This window comes from Mirounga angustirostris, unplaced genomic scaffold (assembly GCF_029215605.1).
Source record: "Mirounga angustirostris isolate CCGP_5_RB_7025 unplaced genomic scaffold, mMirAng1.0.hap1 SCAF_7, whole genome shotgun sequence".
NCBI lineage: Eukaryota > Metazoa > Chordata > Mammalia > Carnivora > Phocidae > Mirounga > Mirounga angustirostris.
The window spans coordinates 129,511,276-129,524,759 of record NW_026991715.1 but is presented as its reverse complement, the minus strand read 5'-3'; positions in this window follow the sequence as shown (position 1 = coordinate 129,524,759).

The window sequence follows — 13,484 nt, the reverse complement described above, 5'->3', positions numbered from 1 at the left end:
GGTTTTTCATGCATTTTTAAGCAATATTTCAATACTTTCATCAGCTTCATAGACTCTTGAATCTTTTGAAATAATTTCAAAGGTATTTGTAATCAATTTGCATTTTTATTTGCAATGTACTATGTTCTCTTATTTTTTATTTTGAAATAGTTTTAGACTCACAGAAAAATTGCAGAAGGAGGACGGAGTTCCTGTATACCCTTTACCCAGATTCCCCTTAATGTTAACAACTTACATAACTAGGATAAACAGTCAAAACCAGGAAATGAACACGGGCACATGATTTTTAACTAAAGTATACACCTTACTCAAATTGCACCAGTTTTTCCACTGATGTCCTTTTTCTGCACCAGGATCCGATCCAAAACCCCCCTCCCATTGTGCTGTTCTTTTACCTCCTCAGTGCCCCCAGTCTGTGAGGGTTCCTTGGTCTTTCCTTGTCATTTACCATCCTGACATTTTGGAAAAGTATTGACCAGTTATTTTATATGCTGTTTCTCAATTTGGGGCACTTCTTATGCTTTCTCACAATTATATTGAGGTTATAGATTTTTGGTAAGATCTCAGAAGTGATGTACCCTCTGGGCATCCTATCTGGGGGGTACATGATACTGGTATTTCCTATTGTGATGACGTTAATTCTACTCACTTTGTGGAGATGATGTTTGCAGGGTTTCTCCACTACAAAGTTACTGTTTCTACCTTTGAAATTAATAAATATCTTGAGAGATAGTTTCAGAGTATGCAAATATCCTATTTTTCCTCAAATTCTCATTCTCCAATTTTAGCATCCATAGATGGAACTTGCATACAACAATTATTACTGTGGTGTTTGACACATGGTAATATCCTATTCCTCTCATTCCTTCTACACTTATTAATTGGAATTTGGATTTTGAAGACTTAGTACAAAGAGCAGAATGTAAAAAATCTCATTAATAGCTTTTATATGGGGGTGCCTGGGTGGCTCAGTCGTTAAGCGTCTGCCTTCGGCTCAGATCATGATCTCAGGGTCCTGGGATCGAGCCCCGCATCGGGCTCCCTGCTTGGTGGGAAGCCTACTTCTCCCTCTCCTCCTGCTTCTGTTCCCTCTCTCGCTGTGTCTCTCTCTGTCAAATAAATAAATAAAATCTTTAACAAAAATAGCTTTTATATGGATTACATGTTGAAATGCCAATTTTAAAATACATTGGGTTAAACAAAACATATTAAAATTAGCTTCCCTTGTTTCTTTTTACTTTTTATAATGTGTCTACTAGAAAACTCAAAATGACATGCGTGGCCACATTTGTGGCTCATATTACATTTCTATAGGACAGTGCTGCTCTAGGGACTCAGATAATGAACTTTTGTGCTATCTCATAGGATGATTGTAGGAATAAACGAGAGTGCTATATAAAGTGCTTGGCATAGTGCCTAGCAAACAGTGAGTACTCAGTAAAAATTGTCCACTATTACTGAGTTACAAAAGGACAGTCATTCTCATGAACTCTCGACTTCTCAGGGGGAACTGAAATGTTTTCATTAAAGACATCAGTCAATCAGGACTTCCCTAAGTGGAGGAGAACCTGCTAGAGACACTGAGCTCCTTCTCAGGCCTAGAGGACCTGTACTTTAGTTGAGAGCCAGTGGAGAAAACCAGAGTTTACTTACGGAAAACTGGGCTGGTTGCTGATTCCAACAGGAAATCTAAGAAGACAGGAGGAGAGGGAGGAATACACACGAATTCAGCCACTGAGAAGTGCAAAAAATGTGTTGCCTTGTGGGACAGAGGCCCAAATGAAAAGACTTTTTGCGAATGATGGATAGGGACTCACACCAGGCCTTTGGTTATCAGTGATGGATGGCCTGCTTAAAAGGCACCTCATCTTTCTGGATCAGCCCGACAGGTAAGGCCACCTGGTGCTCTCCCTTCTTCTTGGGGCATAACTGATGAGCTTGCCAGGCTGAGTCATGTACCAGAATGTGCTTTTCCAATTAGTAGCATCCCAGGTATATTCTCTTCCTGATGGCAGTTAAGACACAAGCCACATTCCTTTGATCTAATGATTGGCACTGCTAGCAAAGCTTCTCTAGGATCTGTTATTTCACCCTAGAAGTTACTTGGGTCCCAAGCAAAAAAATGATGAAAAATCATGGAATGGTCAATACTCCAGATGTATCTGTCTAAAGGTACATGGATAATTCCCAAAACACCTTTATTCAACTACCTTACATAGGTAGTCTTACTAGGCTCTGTTCAAAGTGCTTTGCTTATAATCACTCATTCAATCTTCATGTCAACCCTGTGAGATAGATACTACCATTATTCCCATTTTATAGATAAGGAAACAGAAAGCACAGAGAGGTTAGATTAAGTTACTTTCCCAAGATCACATAGCTAGTTAGTGGCAGAAGTGGGATTCAAACCTAGGTAGTCTGGTTCCAGAGTCTATGCTTTTAACTATGACTCATATTGCCTCTCTATGGGAGCTGCCTTCTGCCCACACCCCCCCACCCACCCACCCAAAGAGAAAACTCAATAGTAGTTTTGTATTTGAGGCTTTAAAATTAAAGCCCCTGGAGATTTTTGCTCATCTTAATGGGTAATTGCTTCCCTCTTTACCAATTTTCCAGAGGAGGAAACTGCATTTTCCAGGGGAGGAAATTGAGAGGGTAAAATGAAGGGTTGTCTGTGATTTGCTCAAAGCCTTGGGCACTTTCTTTTAAGAAGGGGATAGAGAATCTTCTATATTGGCTGTCCCTTAGCTCTAAAGAGTGAATTAGTTTGGCTGGGTAGATATGTCTCTCTCTACTCCTTCGGCTTTCTGTGTTTGTGTGCTATCATTTGCTAAAGATATGACAATGTGCTCTTTGCTTGGGTTTGCAGCTAGGAGACCTATGTGTGTTTTCCCACCTCCCCCAGGAATGCAGCTAGAAAAAGTAAGAGCATCCAAGAGCCATCTGGGAATGTGTCCCAGACCTGCTCCAGATTGGGGCACAGAGCCAAGTGCACACCCACCAGCTTCAGAGTTCACCTGGATTAGACTCACTGCAGAGAGGTTTGTCACCAGGAATGATTTATCTGGGATCCTAGCTGTTCAGATTCTGGCAGGTGACCCTCTGGGAGGGAAGTAGCCAAGATATAGCTCTGAATTTGATGTGTAAGGTTCAGAGTCGAGGTGTAGCTTTGACCCTGCCATCACCAAGCTTTGGAATGGGGATACATCTCTCACTTTGATTGCTTCCAGACTCCTGTTGTCTCCCTGAGAAATGTGGAGAACGGCACCTAAGCTCATATCAGCCAAGCATGCAGACTGTCTGAGAGGTAGCTGAGAGATCTAGAGAAGCACATGAAAACCTCTTGATGTGATTTCATTATATTTATTTAGGCAACGGAATTGTATGAGTCAGGGTCCTATCAGAAAACAGACAGCACATTCACACAGGAATAATTGGGGAGATTTTAATTGACAAAGGTGTGGACAAGTTAAGGAAAACAAAAAGGGATAATGAAGCATGCCATGGCTAGCAACTGCAGGGAGCTGTAATTACTGTAGGCCAGAATAAGCAAGAGGAAGGAGTCCCTACAGAGAAAGGGCCTGGTAAGAGTGATGGGAACAGAGTCACTGTCAAACCACAGCCCATATGAGGAGCCAGAGAGATCACTGCCTTCTTGCTATCATGCCCCTGATTTCCCTTTGGTGGTGCCCAAACCAGAAGGCAAGAAACAAGGAGGAACACAATAGGAGGTCAGCTTCCTGAGGCACGGAGCAGAATAAATGATGGGAAGTAGATCTGGAGGGCAAGCAGGGATTATCTAGCCTAGGAAACACATCTTAGTATGACTTTTGGTTTCTAGGATTGGATACATTGGTTTGTAGAGGTCTCACACTATGAGAAGTCAAATATGCTTGTCATAAGCAGCCAAACAGAAGAAATCAATTGAAGAACAATTCATGCTAAAGGAATAAAATGCTTTTTAGGTACCTTTTGTTGTTGTTGTTGTTAAATCAAGAAGTCCAGGAGCAATGCAAAGTAAAAGCATAATAATACTACTTTGCCAGCACAAGGCAATTAACTAAATGGTCTGTGTGTATTAACTCCCAGTATCATGAGCACCTTATTATGCTTTTGCTACTCATCCATTTATTCAACAAATATTTTCTGAGTACTTATCTTGTGCCAGGCACTATGTCAAGAACAAAAACCTACATTTCTGAACCAGATAGACAAAGATTTTCTACCAAAATACCTGCAGTCTATATTTTTAAAAAAGCAAACATTAAAAAAATAATTTCACAAAGAATGACAAGCAATCAAGACAAATGCTTTAAAAGAAAAATACATTGTGCCATGAAACAGGGCACCCAACCTGGGAGAAAGAGAAGGCTTCCTGGAGGAAGTGAGGTCTAGACAGAGCCCTGAAGAATAAGTAAGAATTGGATGAGGGGCAAATTGAGGAAGAAAAAGAGCCTCCAAGCAGAGGAAACAAAATTCTCCAGATTCTGTAGAATGAAAGAGCATGGTGTGTGGATCTGAAAGGCAGATAGCACTGCTGGGTTTGGTAAGGAAGAGGCAGAGTGGTACAAGGTGAGAATGACAGGTAAACAGGGGTCGATCACATGGGGCCAAGCAAACCAGGCTAGGGACACTGCATTTCATCCCAAGCATGATGTTCCTGCACTGAAGAATTCTAAGCATGGTGATATGAGATTTTTAAAAGATGACCAGCTGTACGGGCATGAGCCTGACAACAGAATACCAGGCTTGGTACAGGGTGCATTCAGGAGGTTCCAGCAATAGTGTAGATCAAGGATTGGATGGGCAAACTTTCTCTATAAGGACCAGAAAGTAAATATTTTCTGCTCTGTGGGCCATATGGTTTTTGTGGCAACTACTCGATTCTGCCCTTGAAGTACAAGCAGCCATAGACAATCCATAAATGAATGATCATGGCTGTGTTCCAATAAAAACTAATTGCCAACCCCTGGTGTAGACAAAAGATAAAGGTAGCTTGGGCCATAGTGACAGAGCCTACAGGTACTTGAGAAAGAATTGATAGGATGTGCTTTTTGGAGATGAGGAGTGAGGGACACTGAGGCTCTGGGTTTGGACAAGTGGGAGTATTAGAGCTCTGTTTATCGGGGTGGTTAACAATAGAAAGGAATTTGCGGGGGAAAGGGCATAAGTTCAGTTCATACTTATATAGCATGAGGCACCTGCAGGAAACCCAAGTGGAGGCACCTGCAGGAAACCCTGACAGAAGGAAGAGGAAGGTGGGTGTTGATTTGGGGAAGACTTATTAATCTGGAGGTAGGAAGTTAAAAGGGTTCTATCCCATAACTTTGATTTTATCTGAGAATTAGAAAGCAAGGTCGTCTTCAGATAAAGAGAAGGTAAGACAAGTGTAAGACAGGAGGAGTCAGAAATTTGAACATGGTGAGGAAGGTTTGAAATACTTATTGCATAAATGGGAGAGTGGGTTGACTAGAGAAATAGCAGTGGACACTGTTTAGAGCTGGTTGTGATAGGCAACCAGGAATTCACCATCTACCCACGTATGGTTTAGGGGTTTTGTTTTGTTTTGTTTCTTCCCATCAGTGCTTCAGCCATCAGGCAGTTGTGCAGGGAAAGGCTGGTTTCATCCTGGAATGGAGTTTTCAGGTAGGTGCAACCAAGGCACAAGATAGTTTAGATAAGAGAGTGATAGAAACGATAGGCCATAGACCCAAAACATGGGGGTCCTTACACCATTCCTGACCTTGAGTGGTAAGGTCATGTTTGTTTAACCAAATACACAGACTCCACTGGAGAGAGCTGCAGGGAAAGCCGTGTCTTCCCTGGAGGGTAAGAGTCTGCAGGCGAGAGTGTTGAGAAAAGAGGGTGAAGGAATAGGGATGCTTGTCGATGACAGAGTTGGGACTGCCCGTGGCAATATAGGGGAGGAAACTGCACTGGAGTGGAGGTAGAATAGCATGGATTTGAGAGCATGGCAAGTGGCAGATCACCAAGAAACGCTCCTAGTAGGGATGGACTAACGCAAAAGTGAAGAAGGCACATTTACATCTCCAGTGTGTCTTGGAGGCTGCCGAGCATTCAGACTTACCACATTTCAGTTGAGGTGTAAAAAAATAGAAAGTGGACATGGTAGGGCCAGGCCCGCCTCTGCTGATGGTCTGTAAAGGTTGACAGTTGTGCTCGGCAGCATGTGTGTGGTCATTCATGGGGCAGGAGGCAGGGCAGCGAGCGTAGCCTTGCATCATGGGGCATGGTGTCTGGGCCCAGCTGGCCCCAGGTCACCCCCATGGACATTGGCAAAACCTAGACCGTTCTTCGACTGTTGTGCTATTAATCACCATTGCTGCACCCCTGCTGAATCAGCGTCCAAACCTCTCAGGGGTCTTCTGCATTCTGTGTGTTTGTCAGGGAACGAGGGCCAGGGCTAGAGGGAGACAAGAGAGGTGCCTAGGGCACAAAATTAAGGCGGCTCAGTCGGTTGGACGTCTGCCTTCTGCTCAGATGATGATCTCAGGGTCCTGGGATCAAGCCCCCACATCAGGTTCCTTGCTTGGCAGGGAGTCTGCTTCTCCCTCTGCCCCTGTTGGTCCCTCTCTCTCTCTCTCTCAAATAAATAAATAAAATCTTTAAAAAAAAAATTAAGGCAGTCCTCACTATCAGGATTAGGCACAGCCCAGAGAGTGAGCGCCCAACCCTAAGAGTGAGGGCTTCTCTATATTTTGTATCCTAGGCACCTCTCTGACCTCACCCTGGTTGGGCCCACCAGAAACCTCTAATATGAAATGGTATCTATGGGACCATTCACTTTAATTTTAGAAAAAGATTTACAATTAGCAATTCCAGAAAAAAAAAAAAGTTCAGTTTTGGAGTAGGTTGTGAGTCCTTGTGAGACAAATCTATGCATGCCAAAGAAGCAAACTTTGGGAAACTCTGCTATATGACGCTCTGTGTTACTGCATTTTCTGTGAACTTTTTTGATCTCTAAAAGCACTTTCTTGCAAATTCATGCTGGAGATACAATATTGATAGGCCCCATGACATTCTGACTGATGGTACATGTCTCAAAAGACTCTAATAAGAAAAACATCATTCTTTAAGGAGCATTTGGAATTTATCATAAAGAATTAATTTATAGGTCTGCTGCCTTCTGTGGAGAATATTTCCTCTACTCTGGCATGAGACAGAGGTATGTCTGCACCCTTCGACGGCAAGGGAACACAGATACCCTCAGTCCTTGAAGTCAGGCTCTCTATCCTCAGAGACCATCGTCCTGAGATGAGTCATCTTGATTGTAAACCAGGCATTAAATAGGCAGAATTAGCATTTTCAAAATGATGGGCAGATTTCCAAAGTAGGGCAAGTTGATTCCTAAGGAGTCTCCTCTGGGCTCTAGAATTCTGAGCTCTCGTCGTCTTGTGTTGGCTTTCATTCTTTTGTTTCTTCTCTATTTCCAGGTGGTCTGATTGTCTCAGTTACAAAAACAAATTATTTAAAAGCAATTTAGGTTATTTGCTTTGTTGATAAGTACACAGTAAAGCAGAAAAGAGGATTCACTGCTCCCTGGGTTCATGAAAAAAATTTAACAAATAGAGCAAAGCATTTAACTATTTTTTAATGGTTTTCTATTAACCAGAAATGAGGAGGACCCCATGACTTAAATAAAGGCCAACCAAGAGCATGATCCCTGGGGCTCTTTTCAAGAGCAGCCTTAGAGGAACCCACTCAGATGGACAATTAGAAAGAAGGAGGTCGCTATTAGCATTTGCTAAAACAAACAAAAACAAGCTGTTCTCATATATTTTCCAATAGACAATGACTGGCTTTTTTCAAGTCCACTGTATTGTTTCTTCAAAGGTTCTGCTTTCTGTGGACCAGTATATCACTCCTGAACGCAGCAGAGATGCAAAATGCATTTCTTATGTTTGGCCCACTAATTCATACATCATGTAAATAAGTTGTTAATGATGATTCATCAACTGCCTTATCTACTGCCCTTGGTGATTCTTGCTGTACACTGAGATGAAATGTAAATCATCTTAGTCATGTATTTTCTGTGATGAACTGAAATGGCCATTCAAAGAGCTATTGCTCTCACCTTCTCTCATTTGGAGAGACCTTTACAGTTTTTCCAAGTATTTTTGCATCTATGATTTAGTGGGGGACTTGAGATCCTAATGAGATCTTTCGAGGCAAGTGCTATTACCCCCATTTGAGAGAACCTTGCCTGAGGTAACCCCACCCTTTACTGAGTTACCGCAGAACACCGCACTGATCTGTGGCTTTTGTAGGCTGGGTATCATTACCTGGCTTTCATTTCCATGTCCATTTCAGTTGTCCCGGTAAAGACAGATGCTGAGATTGACAAAAGAGACAATGAAGAGTGAACGTAAAATTAAGAAAAGGACACAACAGCAGCAACAACAACAACAACAAAAACAGAAGAGAGAGACTAGTGTTATGTTTATTTTTATAATTGCTTTTTTGGAGATTATTAAATGAAGATATCCGGAAGGAGAAGTATCTGATGAAGGAGTAAAAATAGCATATGACTGACTTGGAATGATGCCTTTTCATAAGTAAGTAGAGCAGAACTGAACAAGGAGAATAATCAGCAGGGGAGATAGGAGTTAGGAATGAGAATGTGTTGTGCACAAAATGAGGAGTTAGGAAATATCTTACCTAAATAGTCTACCAATTTAGATGCACAGTGATTTGACTGAATTGGAAGGGCCACTGGGGGAGGACACAAGCTTCCCAATTTCTGGAAGGAAAATGTCTTTTACAAGTGTACCAATAGGATCGAAGCCCCAAGCCCCGAGAAGATCCCCATGTCCTATCTCTTGTGTAAATTCAAAATAAAGACACTGGCCAACTAGAAAACAAAACCTATGCGTATGTGGAACTTTAGATATGCTGATCAGTACTGGTTATGTTAATCAAAGCTGAACCTCTCTGTCTCTCTTCAGTAGCCTGGTTTTACCGGTGCCCTGAGCATATAGGGTAATTCAGCACTGGACAGAATTATTGAATCATCTATATAAATTGTGAAAATAATAAGCACTATTTGGTCTGCACTTGCTAGTGTATCATTCATTTTTTCCTGACAAAAATTTTATTAAAAAAAAAAATTACCCTGGCAACCATGCTTACATAGTATAAATGGAAGGCTGAGTCAAAGATAAAATAATGGATGATTTAGCCACCTAAATAAATAGAAGGAGAGATAGTATATTCTGTATGGGACAGCCCCCTAGGAGAAAATCATAAATTCTGCATGTGCCATAATATTGTACAACACTGAAAACAACAAAACACATTTGCATAAGTTCCAATGTCATGCTTGCGGACACAGTGAAACTCATCTTTTTCAATATACACAGGATGAAAAGTACTTAAATTGTTCCCCTAAACAAGTATTTTAAAACAGGATACATCACATGTAGGTCCATTTTGTGTATTGGCTAATAAAAGATGTGGTCTGAGAATAAATATTACAAAATTTTCATCAAGGTTTAAAATAAAATCTATTGGCACTAAGACCAAACACTAGAGTATGATCTAACTCGGGCTCCCTCCCATTTTTAAAGTCACTCTATTTCAGTATTTCTTCGGATATGCTCTGTGGGTCACCCAAGTCACAATCACAGGGCACAGGTTAAACCTGCAGTATCCAGAGCTGCCCTGCAGATTCAGCATATGATGATCTCAGGGGCTGACACCAGGGTATCTGAATTTTCAAATCTCCCAGTGATCTTTAAACACATTCCAAGTCAGGATCCAATGAATGAATGCTTTACTGTCATTGTTCCTCAGGTGCTCTTCTTAAACCCTTCCTTGGCCACCGGATGGCTCATTCCAATGTGAGTTCCTGAATGGAAGAGTTAGTGGCCAGGAATTTCCAGAGGAAAAAAAAGGAGGCTCATTAGCTGGGTAAACGGGAAGCTAGAACCTGTTCTGGAGAGAAAATGAACCCACAGAGGCTTCCCAGAGGAGGGAATCAAGCCAGTTGTTGACAAAGTCTCCTTCTCGTCCCAACACACTTGGGGGAGCAAGATGGGAAGCGACCTTCAAGATTTCATTTGAGTTGGTGATGAAACTTCAATTCAGTTAGAGCTGCCTGGTGGGGGTTGTTTCTTCTTCACCTAAGAGGAAAGCTCAGAGGTAAACCAAAGGTCGCTGCAGCCCGTGGGGATCTCCTTGGAGTCCCCTAGAGTACGCTGCATTCTTTTACCTATCATTGATAGATTATGGCCCAGACGAATACATGTTTTTTTCCTTGGTTCATTATTTTAATCTTCTCTTGTCCCTAACTAAGCCTTAGATTTTCTAAATCCAACCTCCTCCTCCAAATCATGTATATTATGAGTAATAAATTAAAACGGCAACTTGGATAGAAGTACTAATCTGTGACTAAATATTTAACAAGGGGGCAGGAAAAATTTACATTTTGATCTTCAAACACTGGAAAATAAATGCCCTCAGTTGTGAGTTTTCCAAACTGGCGAGACTGCAAGGGCAAAAGAAAATTTCCATGCATTTGACTGACCCCTTGAGAGGTGAGCTATTATTAGCAGCAAGACCTTGCCAAAAACTATCTGGAAAATATTGGATGAAAAGTGATTGAAACTAGAAGTATTTTAAGCTGGTCAGCAGAGCCATGTCTGAAGGAGACAGATGAGCAAATATTACATATGCATAAATAATATTTATATATAGTATTTATGCCTGCATATAACACATATAACATATCATATATATCTGTATATTTAATGATTCCTTTTAATCCAGCAAATATTTATTGAGTGGCTATTAGGGGTTGTGCACTATGCCATGCTAGGTTTGGGGAACACGAATAATAAGATCTAGGTTCTTTTTCCTCCAGGAACTCACAAACTGGAAATGTGTGAGGGAACACTATGATTCCTACAACTTAATACAACCTGACAAGGGCTATATTAGCAACTTACAGAAAGGTTAATAGAGGAGAAGAAACCTGAGGTTGGTGCCAGTGATCAGAGAAGCCTTCCCAGAACAGGTGACATTTAACTCTTTGGGATTTCAGCAGACACAGAAGTGTGAGAATGTCATCCTGGCAGAGGAAACAATTTGCAGGTTAGGAGTACATGGCTGGAATGAAGGAGCTGGGGATGCATTGGGTAAGGAATGGCCGCGCTTATGGTTTGAGTGATAAGTTCATTTACATATTCATTTATTCAGCAAACTTTCAGTGGGTGCTGAAGGAGGTAGGTGCTGGGTACAGAGGCTGAGGAGACAGGTTTTGCCTTTTCGTGGTTCATGTGCTAGGAAGAGAGTGGTGGAATATGGGACTGGGACTGTGAAACAAACAGGAACCACCAGCCTTGTCTGATTCTAGAAGGATTTTCTGTGGTGTCCCAATAGTACCTTCCTGGGTAATAGCTGCCATTTTATCCAGCACCTCCTAAGTGCTGTGCTGAGTAGCTGTGTCACTGCCAGTCCTTACAATCCTAGGGCGTAGGTATTTTCTCTATTTACAGAAAGGAAGAGAGAAGCTCTGGGTGCCTGACCTTGCACAACTTACACTATAGGAAGCTTGGATTTCTGCAGACATTGATCTCAGTGTCCTGGTAATTATAAAAGCTGAAGAACAGTTATTCAAGTACTTCCCCACCCCAGCCCCTGTGGAAAATACCATCTCAAATGCCTTGGGACTCCCCTGGCCTCTGATGCTGCGGGACAGCTCTGCACAATCTGTGCAGGTGATCTATGTCGGTCTGCTCTTCTGAGAGACCCGAGCTTATTGCCCTGCTGGGCTGCCCTGGTTCCCTGCCCCACCCCACCCCATCCCCATCCCCCCAAAGCAAAGATTTCCAATTACTGCTCTGCAGCAAATGTCAAAAGCATTATTCAACTATTCATTATCCCAGGTTTTCTAATTTTTCATATGTTTTTAACTCTTATCTGCTAGCGCTTGAAAAAGACCAGCTTTTTCCTCTTAAGAGAGCTTAATTTGCAGAGCTGTGCAGTCTCCCTATTATGTTCTTATCATCCTCTCCCTGTGGTAGGCAGAATGACAGGGATGACAAAAAAAGAACCAAAAATATTTGAAGGGCTTCCTGAAATCCACGGGAATGGAGGATCCAAAAAGCCTGAGGCTTCTGTTCCTCGACTGACCTGGAATAAGGCCAAGGGCGATCGGCATTAGCTCTCACAGTCCACTCAAGCAGGGGCTCTTGGCTAGTTGTCCCAGGGACCAAAACCACCACTCCAGGGCCATAGGACTTTGTCTCTGAGGATTTCTCTCAGGAGCTTAACTAGGGGATTAAGCAGCTCTGAGGTGCCCAGAGGTTACCCCGAAATTCCCATACCAGTGTTAAATCAGTTTGGGTATCAGAAGAACCAGAGGCCAAAGCTTTCTTGGTGTGGGTGGTTAGTCCTCCCCCCATCTCCTTTGGCCTCCCCACCCCATTCTTGTGTAAGGCAATTGACATTTTTCTCGACGCTATGCAAAGGCAACTTCAAGTCCCCTAGCTCTCTCTTCTTCCACCTAGATGGCGCCCCAGGCCCCGCTATCTGGAAATTCTGAGCCGCCATCTCCCTGGATCCTTTCCTCCCAGGAGCCCCAGGTTTCTGAAGACAGCGCACCAGGACTCCGGGTTCACCCGGAGGGACACTGCACGCGGTGTGCCTCGCTCGGGGGGGAATCCCCGCCCACCCTGTCATTCCTGTAGGGGAATCCCCGCCCCCCGGCCCTGTCACTCCGGGAAGGGAGTTCCCGCCCCTCGAATCTACCAGAGGGAGGGAATCCCCGCCCATCCTGGAGGCTCCGTGGATCCCCAGCGCCGCGCAGCTGGGAGAGCTGGGCGCCGGTGCGTGCCGGCCGCGGGCAGAGAGACGCGGTGGGGTGGCGGCTGCAGGGACCCGCCGAGCCGCGGGCGCCGGGGATTGCGCCTCCCGCGGCTGAGGGCGAACCGCGTCGCTGCAGCTACAGGCAGGCGCGGCGGCGGCGGCGGCGGCACCGGCGGTGGAAGCAGCGGTGGCGGCGGCGGCGGCGGCGGCGGCAGCGCGGAGACCCGCCGGGCGGCGCCTGCGTCCGGACACACGAGGAGCAGCGGGAGGCTCCGCCGAGCCGCGCGCAGGTGAAGCGACCGTCCCGCTGCGGCCGGGACGCGGGGCTTCGGGTGGGCGGGGGAGGGGCGGTTTGGCAACCCTCCTTCCCACCCCTCCACCCCCCGAGACCGAGCGAGCCCGGCAAAGTTTAGTGACACATCCCGGTGCGGGAACCCCAGCCCCGGCACCGCGGTGTGTAGGGAGCCGAACCCGGGTTGGGCGGCTCAAACTCCCCTCGTATCCGGCCGGGGGCGAGCAGGACGCGGCCACGGGAAGAGGGCCAGCGAGAGCGGGATGACCCGAGCCGCGCTGCTGGGCACACTCAGGACAGGGCCAGGAGCCCCTGCCCGGGCCTGCGCCCCGGGTCCCCCATACCTGGGCCGTCGCCTGGTCCT